Below are 25,784 nucleotides of genomic sequence, written 5' to 3'. Positions count from 1 at the left end.
TAACTAAGGCTCCAATCACATCTACAAGACGACACCGACCACGACCGATGGATCCTGTAACTAAGGCTCCGATCACATCTACAAGACGTCAGTGACCACGAACGATGGATCCTGTAACTAAGGCTTCAATCGCATCTACAAGACGTCAGTGACCACGACCAATGGATCCTGTAACTAAGGCTCCGATCACATCTACAAGACGTCACCGACCACAACCGATGGATCCTGTAACTAAAGCTCCGATCACATCTACAAGACGACACCGACCACGACCGATGGATCCTGTAACTAAAGCTCCGATCACATCTACAAGACGACACCGACCACGAGCGATGGATCCTGTAACTAAGGCTCCGATCACATCTACAAGACGTCACCGACCACGACCGATGGATCCTGTAACTAAGGCTCTGATCTCATCTACAAAACGTGGATCCTGTAACTAAGGCTCCAATCACATCTACAAGACGACACCGACTACGACCGATGGATCCTGTAACTAAAGCTCCGATCACATCTACAAGACGTCACCGACCACGACCGATGGATCCTGTAACTAAGGCTCCGATCAAATCTACAAGACGTCACCGACCACGACCGATGGATCCTGTAACTAAGGCTCCGATCACATCTACAAGACGTCACCGACCACGACCGATGGATCCTGTAACTAAGGCTCCGATCAAATCTACAGGACGTCACCGACCACGACCGATGGATCCTGTAACTAAGGCTCCGATCACATCTACAAGACGTCACCGACCACGACCGATGGATCCTGTAACTAAGGCTCCAATCACATCTACAAGACGACACCGACCACGACCGATGGATCCTGTAACTAAGGTTCCGATCACATCTACAAGACGTCAGTGACCACGAACGATGGATCCTGTAACTAAGGCTTCAATCGCATCTACAAGACGTGGATCCGGTAACTAAGGCTCCGATCACATCTACAAGACGTCACCGACCACCACCGATGGATCCTGTAACTAAGGCTCCGATCAAATCTACAAGACGTCACCGACCACGACCGATTGATCCTGTAACTAAGGCTCCGATCACATCTACAAGACGTCACCGACCACGACCGATGGATCCTGTAACTAAGGCTCCGATCACATCTACAGGACGTCACCGACCACGACCGATGGATCCTGTAACTAAGGCTCCGATCACATCTACAAGACGTCACCGACCACGACCGATGGATCCTGTAACTAAGGCTCCAATCACATCTACAAGACGACACCGACCACGACCGATGGATCCTGTAACTAAGGCTCCGATCACATCTACAAGACGTCAGTGACCACGAACGATGGATCCTGTAACTAAGGCTTCAATCGCATCTACAAGACGTCAGTGACCACGACCAATGGATCCTGTAACTAAGGCTCCGATCACATCTACAAGACGTCACCGACCACGACCGATGGATCCTGTAACTAAGGCTCCGATCACATCTACAAGACGTCACCGACCACCACCAATGGATCCTGTAACTAAGGCTCTGATCTCATCTACAAGACGTGGATCCGGTAACTAAGGCTCCGATCACATCTACAAGACGTCACCGACCACGAACGATGGATCCTGTAACTAAGGCTTCAATCACATCTACAAGACGTCAGTGACCACGACCAATGGATCCTGTAACTAAGGCTCCGATCACATCTACAAGACGTCACCGACCACCACCGATGGATCCTGTAACTAAGGCTCTGATCTCATCTACAAGACGTGGATCCGGTAACTAAGGCTCCAATCACATCTACAAGACGTCACCGACCACCACCGATGGATCCTGTAACTAAGGCTCTGATCTCATCTACAAGACGTGGATCCGGTAACTAAGGCTCCGATCACATCTACAAGACGTCACCGACCACCACCGATGGATCCTGTAACTAAGGCTCCGATCACATCTACAAGACGTCACCGACCACCACCGATGGATCCTGTAACTAAGGCTCTGATCTCATCTACAAAACGTGGATCCGGTAACTAAGGCTCCAATCACATCTACAAGACGTCACCGACCACGACCGATGGATCCTGTAACTAAGGCTCCGATCACATCTACAAGACGACACCGACCACGACCGATGGATCCTGTAACTAAGGCTCCGATCACATCTACAAGACGTCAGTGACCACGAACAATGGATCCTGTCACTAAGGCTTCAATCGCATCTACAAGACGTCAGTGACCACGACCAATGGATCCTGTAACTAAGGCTCTGATCACATCTACAAGACGTCACCGACCACGACCGATGGATCCTGTAACTAAGGCTCCGATCACATCTACAAGACGTCACCGACCACCACCGATGGATCCTGTAACTAAGGCTCTGATCTCATCTACAAGACGTGGATCCGGTAACTAAGGCTCCAATCACATCTACAAGACGTCACCGACCACGAACGATGGATCCTGTAACTAAGGCTTCAATCACATCTACAAGACGTCAGTGACCACGACCAATGGATCCTGTAACTAAGGCTCCGATCACATCTACAAGACGTCACCGACCACCACCGATGGATCCTGTAACTAAGGCTCTGATCTCATCTACAAAACGTGGATCCGGTAACTAAGGCTCCAATCACATCTACAAGACGTCACCGACCACGACCGATGGATCCTGTAACTAAGGCTCCGATCACATCTACAAGACGATCACGACCATGACCGATGGATCCTGTAACTAAGGCTTTGATCACATCTACAAGATGTCATCGACCACGGCCAATGGATCCTGTAACTAAGGCTCCGATCACATCTACAAGACGACACCGACCACGACCGATGGATCCTGTAACTAAGGCTCTGATCTCATCTACAAGACATGGATCCGGTAACTAAGGCTCCGATCACATCTACAAGATGTCAGTGACCAGGACCGATGGATCCTGTATCTAAGGCTCCGATCACATCTACAAGACATCACCAACCACGACCGATGGATCCTGTAACTAAGGCTCCGATCACATCTACAAGACGATCACGACCATGACCGATGGATCCTGTAACTAAGGCTTCGATCACATCTACAAGATGTCATCGACCACGGCCAATGGATCCTGTAACTAAGGCTCCGATCACATCTACAAGACGACACCGACCACGACCGATGGATCCTGTAACTAAGGCTCTGATCTCATCTACAAGACATGGATCCGGTAACTAAGGCTCCGATCACATCTACAAGATGTCAGTGACCAGGACCGATGGATCCTGTATCTAAGGCTCCGATCACATCTACAAGACATCACCAACCACGACCGATGGATCCTGTAACTAAGGATCCGATCACATCTACAAGACGTCACCGACCACGACCGATGGATCCTGTAACTAAGGCTCCGATCACATCTACAAGACGTCACCGACCACGACCGATGGATCCTGTAACTAAGGCTCCGATCACATCTACAAGACGTCACCGACCACGACCGATGGATCCTGTAACTAAGGCTACGATCACATCTACAAGACGTCACCGACCACGACCGATGGATCCTGTAACTAAGGCTCAGATCACATCTACAAGAAGTCACCGACCACGACCGATGGATCCTGTAACTAAGGCTCAGATCACATCTACAAGAAGTCACCGACCACGACCGATGGATCCTGCAGGCAGCCAGTGGACATACCTGAGGATGAAGCAGATCGATTGTCAGATTGATAGCAATAATGACACATAGTAATAATAATAATGAAGCATCTATAGCAGGGGGTTATATTTCTGGCATGTTCCTGCTGTATCCTGTATTTCTGCTGTATCCTTTTAGAGACATGCTTCATGCCCATTAGCTACAGAAGTTTAACTGTTTACTATTTTTTTTTTGCTGTTTGCCTTAAGGGTATGAGCACACGTTGCGGATACTGGTGCGGATTTTTCCGCATGGATTTTGCTATATCCGCAGGTAAAATGGACAGCGTTTTACCTGCAGATATAGTGCAGATTTACTGCGGACTTCTGTGTTTTTACACCTGCGGATTTCTATAATGGAACTATGAGGCAATAAAAGAGGCCCTGATCAGGAAGTACAACCTAACCCCAGAAGTGTATCGGAGAAAGTTCTGGTATCTACAACGTGGATCAACTAACAGCTATGCGGATGTCGTGACCACCTTGAGGACCACGTTCCACCAATGGATCAGGGGACTTTCTGTTAACATTTTTGAGGACTTAACAGATCTTATGGTCAAGGATCAATTTCTTCATATGTGTCCCACGGATGTACGACAATTTGTGTGTGATCGGGAGCCACAAACTGCGGATCAGGCTGCAAGGATTGCTGACGGCTATGTGGCTAACAGGATGCCTGAGGTGCAGAAGCCATTGGGATTCAGCTGGAAGGGGAGTAAGCCAAACGGGGACCCTTCTCCCTCTGCCGGCCGATCACCAGTGCTGCCCATGCCCACCTCCTATGAGGTCCCGGGGAATAGACATTCTTTAGGCGATGCACGCCGATGCTTCTCTTGCAACAAAGTGGGACATGTTAGCGCTGTCTGCCCTGATAGGGAGAAATGCCCAACTACAACCACAAAGCCATCTGGACCAATGAGAACTGTCAATCTGTCACTGTTGGTAATAAAGTCACCACTGGTCTCAGAGACACTGGGGCAGAGGTGACTCTGGTGCATCCAGCAATGGTAACCCCTGCAGATATCATACCAGGAAAGACTGTCTATAACCGGGACTGGAGGTGTCAGCCCTGCCGTGCCCATGGCCTGTGTGTACCTGGACTGGGGAGCAGGGAAAGGACTGAGAGAAGTGGGAGTATCAGGGGCTATTCCCACCAATGTGTTGCTAGGCACAGACTTGGGGAGGATGGTGTCCCACTATATCCCTCCCTTGCAAGTATATGCTACAGAGATCCCGTGCACAGGAATGTACGTATGTGGCCACTGTGACCGGAGTCAGGCTGCGGCTCAGACTCAACCCCAGAGATTAGAGGATGAGTCTCAGACAGAACTGCCAGAACAGGAGGACCATACAGTGGCCCAGGCACCTCCTCACATGGCAGACCCACCAAGGTTTCCGATAACCGACAATGAAGTCTCAGCTTCAGACCAGAGACTGGCATTCACACTAGGCCTGGGGCTGCAGACTGACAGTCAGAGCTTCCAGGAGGCCCAGCGGACAGATGTCAGTCTGGAGAAGCTCAGATGTCTCGCAGACCAACCCCCCACTGCTTCTGACAAAGAGAGAATATCCTGGAGCAGGGCAGACAGTATAAAGAGACTCTCCCCACTGATACTACAGAACCGGGGGCATGGCCTGACTGCTGAAGCAGAAAGACGTGTATGTCTGGAGCTCCTGACAAAAATCTAAATAATCTGTGAAGAATACGAACTTCAATCAATTGGATTTACAACAGAGGGGTGCGAGTCTCTCACAGCACCATCTGGCACAGACACAAAACAGAAGAATAGCCTGTTTTAGCAGCTGTTTTCAGAAGCGGTGTGGAGAGGCCTGTGGGGTCCCAGGCGAGGAGAACAGGAAGGCTCCTTATCTACAAGCTCGGGACCACAGAGCGGGAATAGTTTAACCTGCAGAAGTACGGAATCCCTGAGCCACACACTCGCGCCACTTGGGACCGGACGGGAGCGATCCCCCGCTGCCGCGGCCCTCCCTCCCCCCCCTCCTACCTGGGAGCTCAACGGGAGAGCACGGAACGGGAGTCCTGCCTGCTGTGCTGCGGACGCCTCTCCCTTCCTCCCGGCCGGACCGCACTGAGCGGAGACCGGGACTTCAGAGGCTGGTTGGTGCACGCTTGTTTCTGGGGGGTGGCGGTCCTCAGTGTTTGGCTACCTCGCTGGACCGGGGACGTGGAGACCGGTCGCGGGGAGTGGGCGGTAGGATTCGCGCCCTTTTCTGAGACCGGGCGGGCGCCATATTTCCTCTGGTGCTGTGGTGCTTGAGAGGGAGGAGGAGGAAAAGACGCCGGGAGCTATCCTGAGGCAGAGGAGGGAAGTTACAACTGGGCTCTCATGCTCTCTGCCCCAATGTGACTGCGCTCTTACTGTTATATGACCTCTGATTGCACGAGGCATCCTGATCATTAAAACAGGAATTGGAGCTGGATATCTGAACTTTATACCAGCCGCACAGTGGCCATTTTGACATTAGTCAGTGGAGACCAGAGAAGACACTGTAACATAGGAGCCTCATATCTTTAACCCCTGCGACACAGGTGGAGTTCCAAAAGGAAGGAGTGAGCAACCCCCAGTGAACAACAGGGGGAACTATTTCTCCAAAATCCCAACCACTATAATAAGGAAAAAAAAAAATCCCTGACAAATCTTCCTTCAGGCCGAATAGCAGTTATTATAAAATTTGTGCCAGAGGATAGAACAACTTCTTATCGCCCTGAACCAATACAAGAGCCACTAATTACCTCCACCTACTGTCGCAGGAAAATTCAATTCTCCTATATGGAATCCAAGCTTAGAATGCACCCCTAACCCCGTAACATGTAGACAGGGGGAAATTAACAATACAACAACATAAAGCAAATCTCAGAGCCCAGCAGCAGCAATTACGGGAAAAACCATGGTTAAAAATCTGAAGAGCACTACCAGAGCCACAAAATCTCTAACACAAGCGGATGTAGATACATTTCTGAAGAAGCAAGCCACTTTCCCGGACCCTATTAAATCTTCATGGCAAACAGACTCTCAAATGGAAGAAGACTCAGAAACAGATCTGGAGAGTGATTCAGATAGAGGGGGAGCCACGAAAGACACCCTGGTGACCCGCTCATTTATCAAAAGGATCCTCTCAAGAGCTTTGGAACCTATTGGAAGAGAACTGGCGGAGATAAAGCAGGACATTACACAACAAAGTCACAGCCTCGAAGTGGTTGAAAGTTACCAGACGACCTTGACGCAACAGGCTAACTCCATGCATGATTGCCTTAATGAGCATGAAAGCCAGATCCACATGATCCAAACTACACTAGAAGACCACGAAGACCGAGAGCGAAGGAATAACATCCGTATAAAGGGGCTCCCGGAGTCTGTGGCTATGGAGGCGTTAACCAAAGCGTCCACTGAGATCTTTTCTAATCTTCTACTAGACGACGACCCCAAAGACATTGAACTCGTAAGAGTGAACAGGTCTTGGCGTCCCAGACCCAAACAAGGAGAACCCCCAAGAGATGTGCTGTGTCGTTTCCTTGACTACCGGGTGAAAGACTTGATCCTACGCAGGGCCCGAGAAGCGCAGGAAATCCTATATGAAGGCTCACAGATCAGACTTTTTCAGGACTTGTTAGCCACAACTCTTAAAAAACGTAAAATTCTAAAACCACTGACAGAAGCCCTAACACAAAAAGGCTATCGATACCGTTGGTTGTTCCTATTTGGAATCTATATTACAGCGGGAGACAAAAAACTTCAAGCCAGATCATCCACAGACATCAAAGAAATCTGCAAGACTCTAGACATCTCCTTGGAACACGATCCAGACTTAGAGACGCTTCATGCCGCCTCAAATTACCGACACCTGCCAAATCCACCTTCCTGGCAGGTGGTGGGGACTCCGAAACTCCAGAAACAAAGGAAAAAGATGGCTAAATCCCCAAGCTCATGAGGAGATGACGGAGCAACCTGAATAAGCGAACCTCTTGTTGGTCGGCTGTTTGGCCGTGGACTCTACTGTTAAAAATAAGGTTCCAGATTTGATATATCTGGGTTTCAGACCGACACCGCTGCTTAGTAGCGATGGCAACTGGTTTAGTATTACTAGAATACTTAGTTAGATTGGGCCCACTGGGCTCTGAATTTCATAGAATAGTTTTCCCTCAAAAAGTCTACAAGTACAATGATTAAGTTCAGTAGATACGTTATTTATAACTTTTTGTTTGTCATGCTATACATGATTCTCATCACGACTTGTTTTCTTCTTTTTTCCTATCTGTTTTTCGCCTCCTGTCTCTCTCCCCCCCCCCCCCAGCCTTTATCCAAGTTCCAGTAACAAGAAGCATCCGATTCAGAAAAGGTCACAAAGACAAAAAAGATTCACTCGCCAAACCTCTCAACCCTATGGCAATTCATAATAAGGTATTTACTTTTGCCTCTCTAAACGCAAACGGCTTAAACTCGCCGAACACTAGACGTCGAACATTAGACATGCTTAAAAAACAAAAAATAGACATTTTGATGGTTCAGGAAACACACTTTAAAATCAGGAAAACTCCCTAATTTTGAACGCTCATATTACCACTCATGGTACCACGCTACAACCACACAAACGGGATCTAGGGGTACTTCGGTGGCGATAGCGAAAGGAATACCGTTTCAGATACATGACATAAAAGCAGACTCAAACGGGACATACATATTCGTAAAGGGACTATTGGCGGGGAACATGTACACTATCTGTATCCTTTACGCCCCGAACAAGAAACACTTGAAGTGGCTATTGGCAACCTTTGCGAAAATAGAAAAATTTAGGGAAGGGACACTAGTCCTAGGGGGAGACCTGAATGTAGCACTAGACCCTCAGTTGGACACCACAAGAAAGAAAAGCTCAATTTCCCAGCGAGACTTGATTAAAATTAAAACTAAAATTAGAGCAATGCAGATGATAGATATTTGGAGATATTTACAGCCCGGTGACAAAGACTTCACATACTATTCTCATCCTCATAAGACCTACCATAGACTGGACTACATACTAATCCCGAGACGATTACTCCCCAACGCCGTTGCCTCAAAACTACTTCCAAACATTCATTCTGACCATTCAATAGTTACACTCCAAATGACGCTACCCAAGCCTTTTTCCCTCACAAGAACATGGCGCCTAAACGAGTCAATTTTGACGGACCCAGAGATCCGTGCTCGCATATCCAAAACACTCGAACAATATTTTACACAAAATGATACAGAAGATGTTCCAATCCCTACTTTATGGGAAGCGCATAAATCAGTAATAAGAGGGGAGCTAATTTCAATCACTTCATATCTGACTAAGAAGAGGCAGCACGACACAAACACACTATACGAAGAGATCTTTGAACTAGAGACCTTACACAAGAAACATCCAGATACAAATTGGCTAAACGCGCTAACCAAAAAGAGACAACAGATGAAAGATTTTTTTAAACAAAAAATCTGCAAAATGGTATGCCACGTGGCGAAATAGAATGTTTGTACAAGGAGACAAAGCTACTAAATTTATGCTCTCGAGTATAAGAAAGCGCCAAAATCGCACATATATACATTCAATTAAAAAACCAGGAGGATTAAGCACTCACAAAATTATGCGCAAATAGAGTCAGAGTTCCTAGAATATTACAAACAACTTTATAGCATTCGCCAGAAAGAGACATATGAGGATCAACAAAATAGGAAGAGGGCAATTGGGAGATTTTTAGCCCGACTGAATCTGCCTCAACTGACAGAAACGCAACCATCTCAATTAACTAAGCCATTTAGAGTAGATGAGCTCGGGTCAGCCCTGTCGAAAAGCCCAAAGGGAAAACCACCTGGACCGGACGGCCTACCAATAACCTATTATAAGACCTTTTCCCCCATCCTCAATGTGCGCCTGCTGAGAATGTGTAATTCCATTCTGGGCAAAGATCAATTTCCAGCCCAAGCTTTGGAAGCAAAAACATCTTTAATATATAAGGAAGGCAAAGATCAGGAACAATGCAGCAGCTACAGGCCAATCTCGCTACTCAATGTAGACCTGAAGTTATTTGCAAAAATGCTAGCGAACAGACTAGCAAAGGTCCTACCGTCGGTAATTTCCCTAAACCAGACGGGCTTTGTGGGGGGGGGGGGGGGAGAGAGATAACGCGTACAAAATAATACATCTTATGCAACACACGAAAAAGAACAAACTCCCTTTGGTGCTGCTGGGTACAGATGCCGAAAAGGCTTTTGACAGGGTAGATTGGACTTATTTAGAAGAAACGTTACTGGGGTTTGGATTCCCGAGACAAACAGTTCTTACCATGATGACATTGTACAAAAATCCGAAGGCACGCATCGATATTACTGGTTCACTCACAGACACATTCACTCTAGGAAATGGCGCTCGCCAGGGGCGCCCGCTGTCGCCACTGCTTTTTGTGCCGACAATGGAGCCGCTTCTAACTGCAATACAGCAATGCCCAGAAACAGAGGGCATAAAAATTGGAAAGCAAACCTATTCATCCGCAGCCTTCGCCGATGACTTACTGGTCACAATGACGAAGCCAATTAGAAGCTTTCCAGCTCTCAAGAGAATACTGGAAGAACATGGCAGTGTCTCTAATTACAAAGTGAATGTGTCAAAATCGGAGGCATTAGATTAAAATGTCCCAACACATATCCTAAATAAACTGAAAAAGGAATACCCGTTTGCCTGGCCCAAAAACTTTATCACATATTTGGGAGTCAAAATAGCCAGAACAGAAAAAGAATTGATAAAATATAACTATGATCCATTGTTAGAACAGGTGGTAAATACAATCGGATCACGGAGAGACTCGTTCCTATCATGGACAGGGAGAAAAAACCTTTTAAAAAGCCTGATATTACCAAAATTCACCTATATGTTCCCAATGCTACCTATCCAAATACCAGATTCTTATTTAACTAGAGTGAATTCACTTTTTCCTAAGTATATGTGGAATAAGACGAAGCCACGAATAGCTTTCCACACACTGACCCTGCCAAGGGCAAGGGGGGGAATGGGTGCTCCTGATATTAGATAATATGATTACGCTTCGGTGCTATCGAGGTCAATACATATAATCCGAGATTCACATGACAAGCAATGGGTGGCGGTGGAAAAAGAACTATCGCCTCTACCCATTAGACAGCTTTTATTGACCTACTCAAAAGGGGGCCACTGCTAAAAGTTTGGGCCACAACATATAGCATCTCGACACCCCCCTCGTCACCAATATTATTGCTATCGGACATCTTAACTCACTCTATCGACTCCACGACTGACGAGGCCCCGCCAAGGCGAAGAATCTCAATTGACCAGCTATTAATTGATGGAGTGCTCCCACCACTTCCTGAACTCCGCAAACTACCTGGACTAGCCAACATTAACTTCATACAATATTCCACAATAAAAACGACATTGAAAAGATTTCACTACAACACTGACCTCACGTGCAAACTTACGCCCTTCGAGACTCTATGTTCTAAATCAAATAAGCCCACAAAAATATTATCCACTATATACTACGCGCTCCTCCTGGCAGAACAATGTTTGGAACACGCAAATATAGCAAAGTGGGAAAAAGACCTGGGCTATGCTTTCTCACAAGACCAGGTACTTCACATCTATAAATACTCCCATGGTCCGACTAAATGTGTTAGAACCCAAGAAAATTCTTATAAGATAGTGAAATATATCATCTGGACACTAACACAATACCAGGCCTGGCGGGTGAATCATCACACGAAATGTTGGAGATGTGGCATCGGAGAAGGCGACTATCTCCATATATGGTGGTCCTGCCTGTCATGATCTGAAGTGGATCTGACAGTTTTAAAAGCACAGAGTGAACTTTTTTTTCCTTTTGGCAAGTTGCCAAAGTGACTTGACTGTCCCCGGTGGTGGTTAGTGGTATCGCACTTTAGGTTTAATGCGCACGTAATTATGAATCAGGTGTGGGGCTGTATAAATGAGTCTCAGGGTGTGCAATCACTGCTGGTGATATTCATTCATTGATTCTGAGTTTGTGAGAGCCTGGTGGAAGGATGGAGCTGAAGAGGAGTCCTGCGCAGTCAGCCAGAGGAGACGAGTGGCAGCTAATGGTGTCTGCAGGAATTGCTGGCATGGTGTGGAGGAGTCGCAGTTTATGGTGTCGGCGGGAAGTGCGTGCATGGCTTGGTGGAGTGGCGACTATGGAGAGAGTTGCACTCGGCATGCTCGACTTGGTTGCCGAGAGCTGGACTCAAGCATGCTTAGATTCTTGGCAGAGGCTGACTCATCCTTGGGACTCTGTGACTGGACTGCTGCAACTGGTGATGGACTCTGCTCCAAGGCTGCACTATGGTGAAGGATCCTGTTATGGTGATGGATCCGGGTGGAGGAGAAGACGCACGCAGGTGGTGGGGCTCTGTTGCAGGAGCGTAAGCACAGAGCATCAAGCTAAGTGGTGTTTCCCCTGTATTGTCTTCTTTCCTTTTGTGTCTCTAGTGCAGTGGTGGGATTAGTCTCCGCACCGACCGATTCCCTAGTGAGGGTTTAGGGTCAGGGCGAGCAAGGGTTTAAGGTTCGCGTGCGGCGACAGGTGCGGAGCCTGTATAGGGAACGTAAGGCGTGCAGGGATACTGGCTCAGGGGAGTGCAGGAGGTCTCCACGTCCCCATTCCCTATTGCAGGGCCCACCATTGTTAATGTTTCCCAGGTTCCCCCTTATTACTTAAATTCGCCACTGGAGGCGCTGTATCCAGGGTCACGTGTGTTATGGGTCCGCCTTGCGGTATCTTCTGCGTCCAGACACACGTGACCATGACACTGCCCAGTCATAAAACGCTTTTGGTCGCTTACTGAATGTGTCATCAAAAAGATAACTGGAAAGACAGCCACACTAACGCCGGAAACCACCCTTTTGAATTTTCCGGTCTGGCCGAGTGATAAAAAATTATCCGCACTGGTTAATAATATAATAGCGGCAGCCAAGCTTTTAATACCCATTCACTGGAAGTCTGAGAATGTTCCCACACGTCAACAATTGCTCTTTAACCCCTTCACCCCCAAGGGTGGTTTGCACGTTCATGACCGGGCCAATTTTTACAATTCTGACCACTGTACCTTTATAAGGTCATAACTCTGGAACGCTTCCATGGATCCCAGTGACTCTGACACTGTTTTCTCGTGACATATTGTACTTCATGTTAGTGGTAAAATTTCATTCAAATAACTTGCGTTTATTTGTGAAAAAAACAGAAATTTGGCAAAAATTTTGAAAATTTTGCAATTTTCCAACTTTGAATTTTTATGCCCTTAAATCACAGAGATACGGCACACAAAAAACTTGATAACTAACATTTCCCACATGTTTACTTTACACCAGCACAATTTTGGAACCAAAATTTTTTTTTGTTAGGAAGTTATAAGGGTTAAAAGTTGACCAGCGATTTCTCATTTTTACAACACCATTTTATTTTTAGGACCACATCACATTTGAAGCCACTTTGAGGGGTCTATATGATAGAAAATACCCAAAAGTGACTCCATTCTAAAAACTGCACCCCTTAAGGTGCTCAAAACCACATTCAAGAAGTTTATTAACCCTTTAGGTGCATCACAGGAATTTTTTTGAATATTTAAAAAAAAAATGAACATCTAACTTTTTTTCACAAAAAAAATACTTCAGGTTCAATTTTTTTTATTTTACCAACGGTAACAGGAGAAATTGGACTGCAAAAGTTATTGTGCAATTTGTCCTGAGTACGCTGATACCTGATTTGTGGGGGGGGAACGACTGTTTCGGCGCATGGCAGAGCTCAGAATGGAAGGAGCGCCGTTTGACTTTTTCAATGCAAAATTGGCTGGAATTCAGATCGGACGCCATGTCACGTTTGGAGAGTCCCTGATGTACCTAAACAGTGGAAACCCCCTACAAGTGACCCCATTTTGGAAACTAGACCCCCCAAGGAACTTATCTAGATATGTGGTGAGAACTTTGAACCCACAAGGGCTTTACAGAAGTTTATAACGTACAGCGGTACAATTAAAAAAATCATATTTTTTCCACAAAAATGATCTTTTCACCCCAATTTTTATTTTCCCAAGGGTAACAGGACCCTAAAAGTTATTGTGCAATTTGTCCTGAGTATGCAGATACCCCACATGTGGGGGTAAACCACTATTTGGGCGCATGGCAGAGCTCGGAAGGGAAGCAGCGCCATTTGACGTTTTTGGCTGGAATTGAGATCGGACATCATGTCGCGATTGGAAAACCCCTGATGTACCAAAACAGTGGAAACCCCCCACAAATGACACCATTTTGGAAACTAGACCCCCTAAGGAACTTATCTAGATGTGTGGTGAGAACTTTGAACCCCCAAGGGCTTCACAGAAGTTTATAACATAAAGCCGTACAATTAAAAAATCATATTTTTTCCACAAAAATGATCTTTTCACCCTCAATTCTTATTTTTCCAAGGGTAACAGCACCCTAAAAGTTATTGTGCAATTTGTCCTGAGTACGCTGATACCCCACATGTGGGGGTAAACCACTATTTGGGCGCATGGCAGAGCTCGGAAGGGAAGCAGCGCCATTTGACGTTTTTGGCTGGAATTGAGATCGGACACCATGTCGCGATTGGAAAACCCCTGATGTACCTAAACAGTGGAAACCCCCCACAAATGACACCATTTTGTAAACTAGACCCCCTAAGGAACTTATCTAGATGTGTGGTGAGCACTTTGAACACCCCAGTGCTTCACAGAAGTTTATAACGCCCGGGCGTGAAAATAAAAAATTCGTATTTTTTCCACAAACATGATCTTTTAGTCACCATTTTTTTTATTTTCCCAAGGGTAACAGGAGAAATTGAACCCCAAAAGTTGTTGTCCAATTTGTCCTGAGTACGCTGACACCCCATATGTGGGAGAAAACTACTGTATGGGCACACGTCGGGGCTCGGAAGGGAAGCAGTGCCATTTTGGAATGCAGACTTTGATGGAATGGTCTGCGGGTGTCATGTGCGTTTGGAGAGCCCCTGATGTACCTAAACTATTGAAACTCCCCACAAGTGCCCCCATTTTGGACACTAGACCCCCCACGGAACTTATCTAGATGTGTGGTGAGCACTTTGAACCCCCAAGTGCTTCACAGAAGTTTATAACGCTCGGACGTGAAAATAAAAAAATCATTTTTTTTTTACAAAAATGATATTTTTGCCCCCAATTTTTTATTTTCCTAAGGGTAACAGGAGAAATTGGACCCCAAAAATTGTTTTGCAATTTGTCCTGAGTAGGCTGCTACCCTACATGTGGGGGTAAAACACTGTTTGGGCGCATGGCAGAGCTTGGAAGGGAAGCAGCACCATATGACTTTTTCAACTCAGAATTGGCTGGAATTGAGATCAGACGCAATGTTGCATTTGGAGAGCCCCCAATTCTAACTCCAACCCGAACCCCAACACGCCCCTAACCCTAATCTCAGCCCTAACCCTAATCTCAGCCCTAACCCTAATCTCAGCCCTAACCCTAACCCTAATCCCAGCCCTAAACCAAGCTCTAACCCTAGCCCTAACCCTAACGGAAAAATGGAAATAAATACATTTTTTTATTTTATTATTTTTCCCTAACTAAGGGGGTGATAACGGGGGGTTTGATTTACTATTTATGGCGGTTTTTATTTTTGGCAGCTGTCGCACGCTAAAAGACGCTTTTTATTGTAAAATAGTTTTTGCATCACCACATATTGAGAGCTATAATTTTTCCGTATTGTGACCCACTGAGTCATGTGAGGTCTTATTTTTTGCGGGACGAGTTGACGTTTTTATTGGTACCATTTTCGGGCATGTGACATTTTTTGATCGCTTTTTATTCCGATTTTTGGGACGCAGAATGAACAAAAACCAGCGTTTCATGAATTTCTTTTGGGGGGTACGTTTACACCGTTCCACGTGCGGTAAAATTGATAAAGCGGTTTTATTCTTCGGGTCAGTACGGTTACAGCGATACCTCATTTAGGTCTTTTTTTTATGTTTTGTCGGTTTTATGCAATGAAAACTATTTTATATAAAAAATTTTTGCATCGCTTTATTCTGCGAGCTATAACTTTTTTATTTTTTCGCTGATGATGCTGTGTGGCGGCTCGTTTTTTGCGGGACAAGATGACGTTTTCAGCGGTACCATGGATATTTATATGCGTCTTTTTGATCGCGCGTTATTACACTTTTTGTTTGGCGGTATGATAATAAATCATTATTTTTTGCTTCGTTTTTTTTTTATTTTTTTAAGGGGTTCGCTAAAGGGGTTAACTAATGGGACAGTTTTATAGGGCGGGTCGTTACGGACGCGGTGATACCTAATATGTGTACTTTTATTGTTTTGGTTTTTTTTTATTTTCAAAAAATGAATTTATTGGGGAATATTTTTTTTTTTTTTTTACTAATTTATTTGGCGATTTTTTTTAAATTATTTTTACACTTTTTTTTTATTTTTTTTTTTAATTTATTACATAGTCCCAGGTGGGACATCACTGTCCTGTGACAGATCGCTGATCTGTCACATCACAGATCACTGTGACAGATCAGCAATCTGTCACAGGCAGTGCACAAGGCTTCCTCATGCCTGCGCTTTGCAGGCACTGAGGAAGCCAGCTTCCTCCAGGCCCCCGAAGGCCCCGGTCGCCATCTTGGATCCGGAGGCCTGGAGGAAAGGAGTCCCCCCGCAGCAGCGCTGCACATTGCGCTGCCGTGGGGGGCTCAGGGAAGCACGGAGGGAGCCCCCTCCCTGCCGATGCTTCCCTTTAACTCCCGGTACACCGCGATCATGTTTGATCGCGGTGTGCAAGGGGTTAACGTGTCGGGGGCGGTCCGTGACCGCCCCTGACACATAGTGCCGGGTGTCAGCTGTGATAATCAGCTGACACCCGACCGCGATCAGCGGCGCTCACCACGTGGGCGCCGCTGATCACGCTAGACGTACTATCCCGTGATAGTACGTCTGATGTCAGGAAGGGGTTAAAATAGACCACCTATACCACATGGCTGAGTTGGTAGCACTAGTGAATCTCTCTTTAGTACCATTCCAGGAGACCTTGGATTATCTTTAGATCAAGCATGCATTCGGACATGACACAGGACGCTATCTAGCGACGTGCCACTGCCCCCCCCCGCCATTCACTTTCTATTTCTTCCTACTTTCTCTCTTCTTGCTCTCACTATCTATAACTTTATATCTTATTGTCCCAAATGGCTAAACTGGAGGAGTGGAGTGTTATAATTGAGCCAGGGACACTAGTTCTGTTATTTACACTAATCTGAGCAGTTCTCTTTATGCTCAGATACCAAACTATATTTCATTAGTAAAAAATGCGTAACGCAGACGGGAAGGGTGTGTTTGTACTGCGGGCATCTTGAATAATCCGTAATGTATTTGTCAAGCACTGCATTCTATAATGTAACATTGATTCATTTTATTCATTGTTATGCTTTAAAACTCAATAAAAAGAACATTGAAAAGAAAAGATACCACAGAACCTTGGGACTGTGAAAAGCGGCTGGTCGTTCCTTATCTATTTAGGGAACCATTATTGAGAACTGCTCATGAAAGTCCTCTGGATGGACACCTTGGAATAGAAATGGCTAAAGCTCGCCTGACACATAACTGTTATTGGCCCAAGATGGGGACAGATATAGCCAACTACTGTCGATCCTGCATAGTTTGTCAGATTTCTGGGGATATACAGAAAGCCCCATTGATAGCACTGCCAGTGATCGATGAGCCTTTCCAGCGAGTGGCTGTGGATATCATAGGGCCACTTGAAATCCCTAGCAGCTCTGGCAAAAAGTTCATCCTCACAGTGGTGGACTATAGTACATGATATCCGGAAGCTGCGGCGCTGTCCTCCATCTGAGCAGACAAAGTGGCGGAGGCTTTACTGACTGTCTGCTCTCTTGTGGGTTTCACCAGGGAAATGGTAACCGATCAGGGAACCCAACTCATGTCCGATCTGATGGAAAGCCTCTGCGAGAAAATACAAGTGCAGCATTTTGTGGCAGCGCCTGTCATCCCCAAACCAACGGACTCTACGAGCGTTTTAACGGAACATTAAAACAAATGCTCAAACTGCTGGTGGAGACTGGAGGAAGAGACTGGGAGCGGTGCCTCCCTCATCTGTGTACAGAGAGGTACCCCAGGCATCTACAGGATTCTCCCCCTTTGAACTGGTTTATGGGGGGAGGGTCAGGGGGCCACTTGATTTGATTAAGGACTGTTGGGAGGGCGACCCCAAAACTACGGGCGTCTCGGTGGTCAAATATGTACTGTGGCTCAGGGAAATGCAAAAACTGAGCAACCCAGCCCATGAGAACATGACCCAGGCCCAAATCAACCAGAAGGTCTGGTACCACTGTAATGCCAGACTGAGGGCCTAGGAGGAGGGGCAGAAGGTTTCGGGTGCTGGTCCCTATGTTACAGAATAAATTACAGGCCTCACGGGACGGACCATACACTGTACACAAGCGGCTAAATGCTGTTATCTATGTAGCGACCCTAGAGGAGCATGCCAAGCGTCAGAAGGTATTCCAGGGAAATATGGTGAAGGCTCATCATGACAGGCAGCCCTGTGTGTTTCCTGTCTGTAGCCTGCCTGAAGAGGGGGAGGCTGATCTGTTACTAGATGTGGGGGCTGGGACTCCGTATAGGGAGTCCCTGGAGTCAGTAGAGGTTAACCCCAAGCTATCCCACAGTCAGAGGTCGGAGCTGATGGGGGTGCTCAGCGAGTTCACAGAAGTCTTCACAGGGGAGCCTGGAGGACTCACTTAGCCACTCACCATGTAGACACTGGTACCAATCGCCCAGTAAGACAGTCTGCATACCGGGTGTCAGCAGAGGTGAAGGCACACATGAGGGAACAGATAGAGGAGATGCTAAACCTGAATGTAATACAAAAATCCCAGAGCGCCTGGGCCTCGCCTGTGGTTCTGGTCCTGAAAAAGGACCGTACTACCAGATTCTGTGTAGACTACAGGAAATTAAATCTACTTACTACATGTGAGGTCTACCCCATGCCGAGGATAGACGAGCTGTTAGAGCAGCTGGGTAATGCATCATATCTCACTATCACGGACTTAATAAGCAGGGGATATTGGCAGATATCCCTGACCACAGAAGCTCAGGAGAGGTCTGCTTTTATAACGCCATTCGGGCTGTTTGAGTTCCCGGTGATGCCATTTGGTATGAAAAATGCCCCTGCCTCCTTCCAGAGGTTGGTTAATGACTTGTCAGAAGGATTTGATGGCTTTGCCGTTGCTTATCTCGATGATATAGCCATTTTCATTAATTGTTGGGCGGAACACCTTGTACATCTTTCTCAGGTGTTGGAAAGGCTTAACAATGCAGGCCTTACTGTGAAGCCGGGGAAGTGTCAGGTAGCCATGCGTGAAGTCCAATACCTCGGACACCGGGTGGGGGGACGACTGCTAAAACCTGAGCCAGGGAAGGTAGAAGCCATTACAGCCTGGCCCACCCCACGAACCAAGAAGCAGGCACTGTCCTTCCTGGGTACGGCTGACTACTATAGGAGGTTTGTACCAAACTACAGCGCTCTGGCCCAGCCGCTAACTGATCTGACCAGGAGGAAGATTCCCCAAATTGTTTCCTGGACCCCTCAGTGTTAGGAATAATTTTCTGCCCTAAAGTCGGCATTGGTTAGTTCACCCGTCCTTCAGGCCCCAGATTTCACTTGCAGGTTTGTAGTGCAGATAGATGCCAGCAACTACGGGCTAGGAGCGGTTCTCAGCCAGGTGAACCAGCAAGGTGAGGAGCACCCAATTCTCTACCTAAGCAGGAAACGTCTACCCAGAGAAGTGGCGTATGCCACCATTGAAAAGGAATGTTTAGCAACTGTGTGGGCCCTACAGAAACTGCAACCATACCTATATGGGCGCAACTTCACTGTGATAGCAGATCATAACCCATTGAGTTGGCGCAACAGAGTAGTTGGGGACAACGGGAAATTGCTTAGATGGAGCCTGATATTACAGCAATATGATTCCACAATTCAACATAAGAAAGGAATCGATCAAGGCAATGCTGATGGCTTATCTCGCCAAGGTGGGGCGGAGCCAGATACGCGCTCGGGAGCTGACCTGTAAGCCAACCCCCATGTACGTTCATAAGGAGGGAGGTGTAGTGAAATATGTATATATATGGATGTATGACCAGCAGTAATTAACATCTGTTTGAGGCTGCAGCTCTTCACAAAGTTCCCAACATATGTTATCCTGAGAAAGGCAGTCTCCTGTCTCCCCAGAGGGCCTTGCTGAGAACACACAAAGTGGAAACATTTCACACCTTCTGACTCTTCTAAGAGAGATGCCAATCGCAGCTTGACACTATCTATCAATGAGAAAGGTTACACAAAGAGTTTTCAGAGGAAAATAATGTATTCATTGGCAGAGTCGTCATGGGCCAGTCACAAACCAGCAATTAGAATATTAACATGAGAGGCTGGTCTAGAAATCTGATCTCTATGTCAAATCTATAAATTAGGCCTTTACACAAAGAAAGATGTTCACATGTGGGGGCAGCCTGGAAGGCGGATGTGTGCCATAGTTTGCTTCTCCTCCCTCTGGAAACAGAATAACTGCAGATGGAAACATTGCAGGTATTTCTGCTATTTTATCCTTTTTATTTTATCACTGTTTTTGCATATTTGTATGTCACTTTTTATTTCCATATTTTGTATATCCTTTTATTGTAAGCACTGTAATTTTTCTATTAAAGCTTAAAACTTTAATAAGTCTGAAACTTGTATGCTCTAAAGAATCCATAGCCTTAAAGTGTATGATCCTGGTAATTGGCAGACTGTAGTAGTAATATTTCTGAGACTAATAGCCCGTGTATTCGGTGAGTGGTGGCAGCGTGTATGAAACGGAGTGTGTGGTCTGTTTCGAGGTGTGATTTATGCTCCCACTGCAGCATAGGACAGAGGTTGAATGCTGGATTCAGTGAGAAGAGATAGATTAAGGCTTGCAGGCACAAAACCAAGTCACGTGCTGAGAGGTGGGTACATGACCCTGACCTCCTCCTCTGACCTGCTCCTCAACCTCAGATCTCTCCTAATAAAACACAAAACAAGTCGCCCACTCTCCTCCCACCTGCTCTGTCTCTGCTTCTCCTCACTGCTGGCGACATGTCTCCCAATCCTGGATCCCCACATCTCATACCTCCCATTATTACCCCCTTCTATCGCTCCCAACACAAGATAAACACCCTAAATCTTGCCTACCTCAAATTCGTGCCCTTAACGCCCACCACCCTGCTCCCTCTCTCTGGAATGCCCGCTCCATCTGCAATAAACTCCACGTGATTCACAACCTCTTAACCTCTCATAATCTTTCCTTCCTGGGCCTCACCGAAACATGGCTAACACCTTCCGACACAGCCTCCCCTGCTGCGCTATGTTACGGCGGCCTCCAATTCACCCACACTCCTCGCCCTGGCAACAGACATGGCAGAGGAGAGGGCCTTCTCCTTTCTTCCAACTGCACCTTTAACCCAATACCACCTCTACCCTCCCTTGTCCTCTCCTCTTTTTAAGTTCACTCTGTCCACATTTACTCCCCCTCCAACCTTCAAATTGCCGTCATATACCGACCTCCGGGCCCGACAACTCCCTTTATTGACCAATTCTTCACCTGGCTTCTTCACTTTATCTCTGCTGACATTCCCACTATCATCATGGTTGACTTCAACATCCCCATTGACACCCACCAGTTGGCAGCTTCCAAACTCCTGTCCCTTACTTCATCCTTTGGACTTACTCAGTGGTCCTCCTCAGCCACCCACACAGATGGACACACATTAGACCTGGTCTTCACCCGTCTCTGCTCTCTAACTTCACCACCTCCCCTCTTCCTCTATCCAACCACCATCTACTCAGTTTCTCATCACTGTCCTCCTCACCTGTCACCCATGTCCATCAACACGCACACCCCCGCAGAAACCTCGCACATCTAGACACTCGCACACTCTCTGAATCTATTCTACCACTGTCCTCCATATCCTCCCTCCATGACAGACAGTGCCACTTTTTTCTACAATGCCACTTTTGCATCAGTCATCGAGTCGGTCGCCCTGTCATGCATAACAGAGTGCGACGAATCGATAGACAACCCTGGCACAATAACACCACTAAAAAGCTTCGGCAAGTATCCAGAATTGCTGAACGGCGCTGGAAGAAAACGCATTCCCAAGACGACTTCACTGCACTCAAACAAGCAACACTCACATTCAAATCAGCTCTCACCTTTGCTAAACAGGCCTACTCTACATCCCTTGTATCTTCCTTATCCCACAACCCTAAACAGTTGTTCAATACTTTTAACTACCTCCTTTGCCCATCACTGCCACCACTGCCCCTTCCGATTTTCCTAATCTCGGCCGAGTGCCAAGTGCCACGCACTTCAAAAATAAGATAGACCAAACAAGGCAAGTCTTTGTTGTCCGACCACCACAACCCCTTTGTATGCCAGACCAATGTCCTAACTCCATAACTTCCCTTTCCAAAATCACTGAAGGAGAGCTTGCTCATCTTCTCTCCAAATCACACCTCACCACTTGTGCGCTTGACCCCATCTCATCTCCTCCCCAACCTCAGCACTACACTAATCCCATCCCTAACCCATCTCTTCAACCTATTACTAACTTCTGGTATATTCCCCACTGCTTTCAAACATGCCACAATCACATCTATCCTCAAAAAGCCTTCCCTTGACCCAAGCGCTATGTCCAGCTATCGCCCAATATCTTTAATCCCATTTGCTTCCAAACTCCTTGAGAAGCACATCCATGCTGAACTTTCCTCTCACTTTGCATATAACTCGCTCTTCGACAATCTACAATCTGGCTTCAGTCCCCACCATTCCACTGAGACTGCCCTGACCAAACTTACTAACAACTTACTTACAGCCAAAGCAAACGGACAATACTCTATACTCCTCCTTCTAGACCTGTCCTCTACCTTCGTCACAGTTGACCATTGCCTCCTACTACAGATCCTCTCTTCCTATGGTGTCAAAGACCTTGCCCTATCCTGGATTTCCTCACACCTTACCAACCACACATTTAGCGTTTCCTACTCCCACACTACCTTCTCATCACACCCTCTCTCTGTTGGAGTGCCTCAAGGCTCTGTCCTAGGACCCCTTCTCTTCTCAATCTATACCCTTGGCCTGGGACAACTCAAAGTCCTATGGCTTCCAGTACCATCTATATGCTGATGACACTCAGATCTACCTCTCTGGCCCAGATGTCACTTCTCCAGAATCCCAGAGTGACTATCAGCCATATCCGCGTTCTTCTCCTCTCGGTTCCTCACACTCAATGTGGACAAATCCGAACTAGTTATCTTTCCTCCATCTCGCATACCTGATCTATCTATCACAACAAATGAATTCACACTTTCCACTGTCCCGGTAATCCGCTGCCTCGGAGTAACTCTTGACTCTGCCCTGTCCTTCAAATCACACATCCAAGATCTCGCCACCTCCAGCTCAAAAATATTTACAGAATCCGTCCTTTCCTCAACCCTCACTCTACCAAAATGCTTGTGCATGCCCTCATCATCTTCCGCCTTGACTACTGCAACATCCTCTTCTGAGGCCTACCTTCTAACCCCTCCAGTCCATCCTTAACTCTGCTGCCTAACTAATTAATCTCTCTCCTCGCTACACTCCTGCGTCCCCTCTTTGCCAGTTCTTTCACTGGCTCCCAATTTCCCAGCATATCCAGTTTAAACTACTAACGCTGACCTACAAAGTCATCCACAACCTTTCTCCTCCGTATATTTCAGAACTAATCTCTGAATATCTTCCCTCTTATAATCTCCGGTCCTCCCAAGACCTCCTTCTCTCCTCCACGCTTATTCGCTCCTCACCCAATCACCTCCAAGATTTCTCCCAAATATCCCACATTCTCTGGAATTCTTTGCCCCAACACGTCTGGTTATCCACCACCCTCGAATCCTTCAGATGGAACCTGAAAACCCACCTCTCCAAAAAATCTTACAACCTGTAATGACCACGCATCCACCTCCACACCATCGGAGCTACTGCAACCCCCGACCTACTGTCTCCTTCCCCATCCTGTAGAATGTAAGCCGGCAAGGGCAGGGTCCTCTCCCCTCTGTACCAGTCTGTCATTGTTAGTTTGTTTACTGTGATATTTGTATTTTGATGTCACCCCGTCTAATGTACAGCACCATGGAATTTATGGTGCTATATAAATAATCATAATGATGATGATGATGATGATGAAGCAGTCTGATTGTCAGACTGGCCTCACTCCTACAATCTTGTGGTATATGTGAGCTGCATCCTAACCTCTGTTGGTACCACGTATGGAGCTTTGTCAGAAGATCTGCTTCACAGCCGGTGTCTATTTGTGACAGCAGCAGGAGAAAATTCCAGTCACTGCTGTTTAATTACTAACAGCATCACTTAAAGGGAATCTGTCACCTATTTTTTGCCTCTGAGCTGTGGCCTCCGCCATCAGGGGCTTCTCTCCAGCGTTCTGTAATGCATTCTGTAATGCTGTAGATAAGCCCCGATGTAACCTGAAAGACAAGAAAAAAGGGTTAGATTATACTCACCCCGGCGTCCGGTACGGTCCAATGAGTGTCGCCGTCCCGTCCGGTGCCTCCCATCTTCTAACGGTGACATCCTCTTCTCCCATCCTGTAATGGCTCCGGCGCAGGCGCACTGCTTTGCTCTGTTGAGGGCAGAGCAGAATACTGCAGTGCGCAGGCGCCGGACCTCTCAACGCCGGACATCAATGCAATCCTATGAGTGCGGAATCGCAGTGATTCCGCAGAAATAATGGACATGCTGCGGATTTTACCGCTATGCGATTCTGCAGCGAAAAAATCCACAGCATGGGCACGGCAACGGGGAATCCCATAGGACTGCATGGGATGCGTTTTATTAGCGTTTTTAAGCGTCTCCGCTGCGGCAAAAACACGGCGGAAACACATGAAAAACGCAACGTGGGCACAGCCTTAGCCTATGTGCCCACGCATGCAGAAAATCTCTGCATCAAAACCGGACTCCTTCCCAGAAAACGCGCGTTTTTGAAGCACTTTTTTCAGCGCGCACCCAGAGACATAGAAAACAGCTAAAAACGCGGAATTTTCTGCAAAATTAATGAGCAGGCTGCGTTTTTTACTGCAAAGCATATATTTCGCGGAAAAAAACGCATCAATAGGCACAAAAAGTTCAAAATGCATCAAAATGAATGGGATGCTTCTTTTATGCGATTTTTAAGCGTTTTTGCTGGTAAAAACGGTTACGTGGGCGCACAGCCTAAGGCTGCGTTCACATGTCGCTTTTTTTAATGTGCGATTTTGCTGCGAAAATCCAAAAAAACAGCATTGCATGCATTCCGATGGGATTCCACACATCTGTGCTAATGCTGCGGATTTTCATTGCAGAGGAATATGCAGCATGCTCATTATTTAGCGGAATCGCAGCGATCCCGCACCCGCATTGTTCCGCTTACTTCCCGTATGTCGCTGTGCACACCAATGCGAAAAGTAAGCAGACCATGTGCGGATGGTGCCCAGGGTCCGGAGGAGAGGAGACTGTCCTCCCGGCTTTGGGTACCATATCCCTGTAAAAAGGAGAATAAAAAATAAAAATCGGGTTCTATGCACCGTCCGGCGCAGCCTTCCCGGCCTCAGCGATGCTCCCGTTCCCAGTAATGCCTGGTGAGACCTTTGATGATGTCGCGGTCTCACGATACTGTAGTGGTCCCTATTCCTCGTGAGACCGCGACATCATCAAAGGTCTCGCCAGGAATTACTGGGAACGGGAGCACCGCTGAGGCCTGAGGACGCTGCGCCGGACGGTGCATAGAACCCGATTTTTATTTTTAGCATCCTATCTTACTAGTGATGCCGCCTCGGCAGTAAAAAGTTGGACACACTAGTCAAACACTGTGTATGACGAGTGCGACCAACCTGTGAATCAGTTCTCCAAGCGATGCTCCAGATCGCCGGGAAACCGCGAGCATTCTGCTAATTACGCTTCCAAATCGCTAATTTTTCTGCGGG

The 25,784-nt window shown here is 46.8% G+C and overlaps 1 protein-coding gene across 1 annotated transcript in view; it reads right to left on the bottom strand.

The window, feature by feature from the left end:
• LOC141074935 (uncharacterized) overlaps nt 1-25,784 on the bottom strand; it is an 80,306-nt gene that overhangs the window by 54,213 nt on the left and 309 nt on the right. The gene's annotated exons all lie outside the window — the stretch shown is intronic.

The sequence above is a fragment of the Dendrobates tinctorius genome, unplaced genomic scaffold (assembly GCF_039654945.1).
Source record: "Dendrobates tinctorius isolate UK_male_01 unplaced genomic scaffold, ASM3965494v1 ptg000342l, whole genome shotgun sequence".
Lineage (NCBI taxonomy): Eukaryota > Metazoa > Chordata > Amphibia > Anura > Dendrobatidae > Dendrobates > Dendrobates tinctorius.
This window is presented reverse-complemented; position numbering and strand designations above follow the sequence as displayed.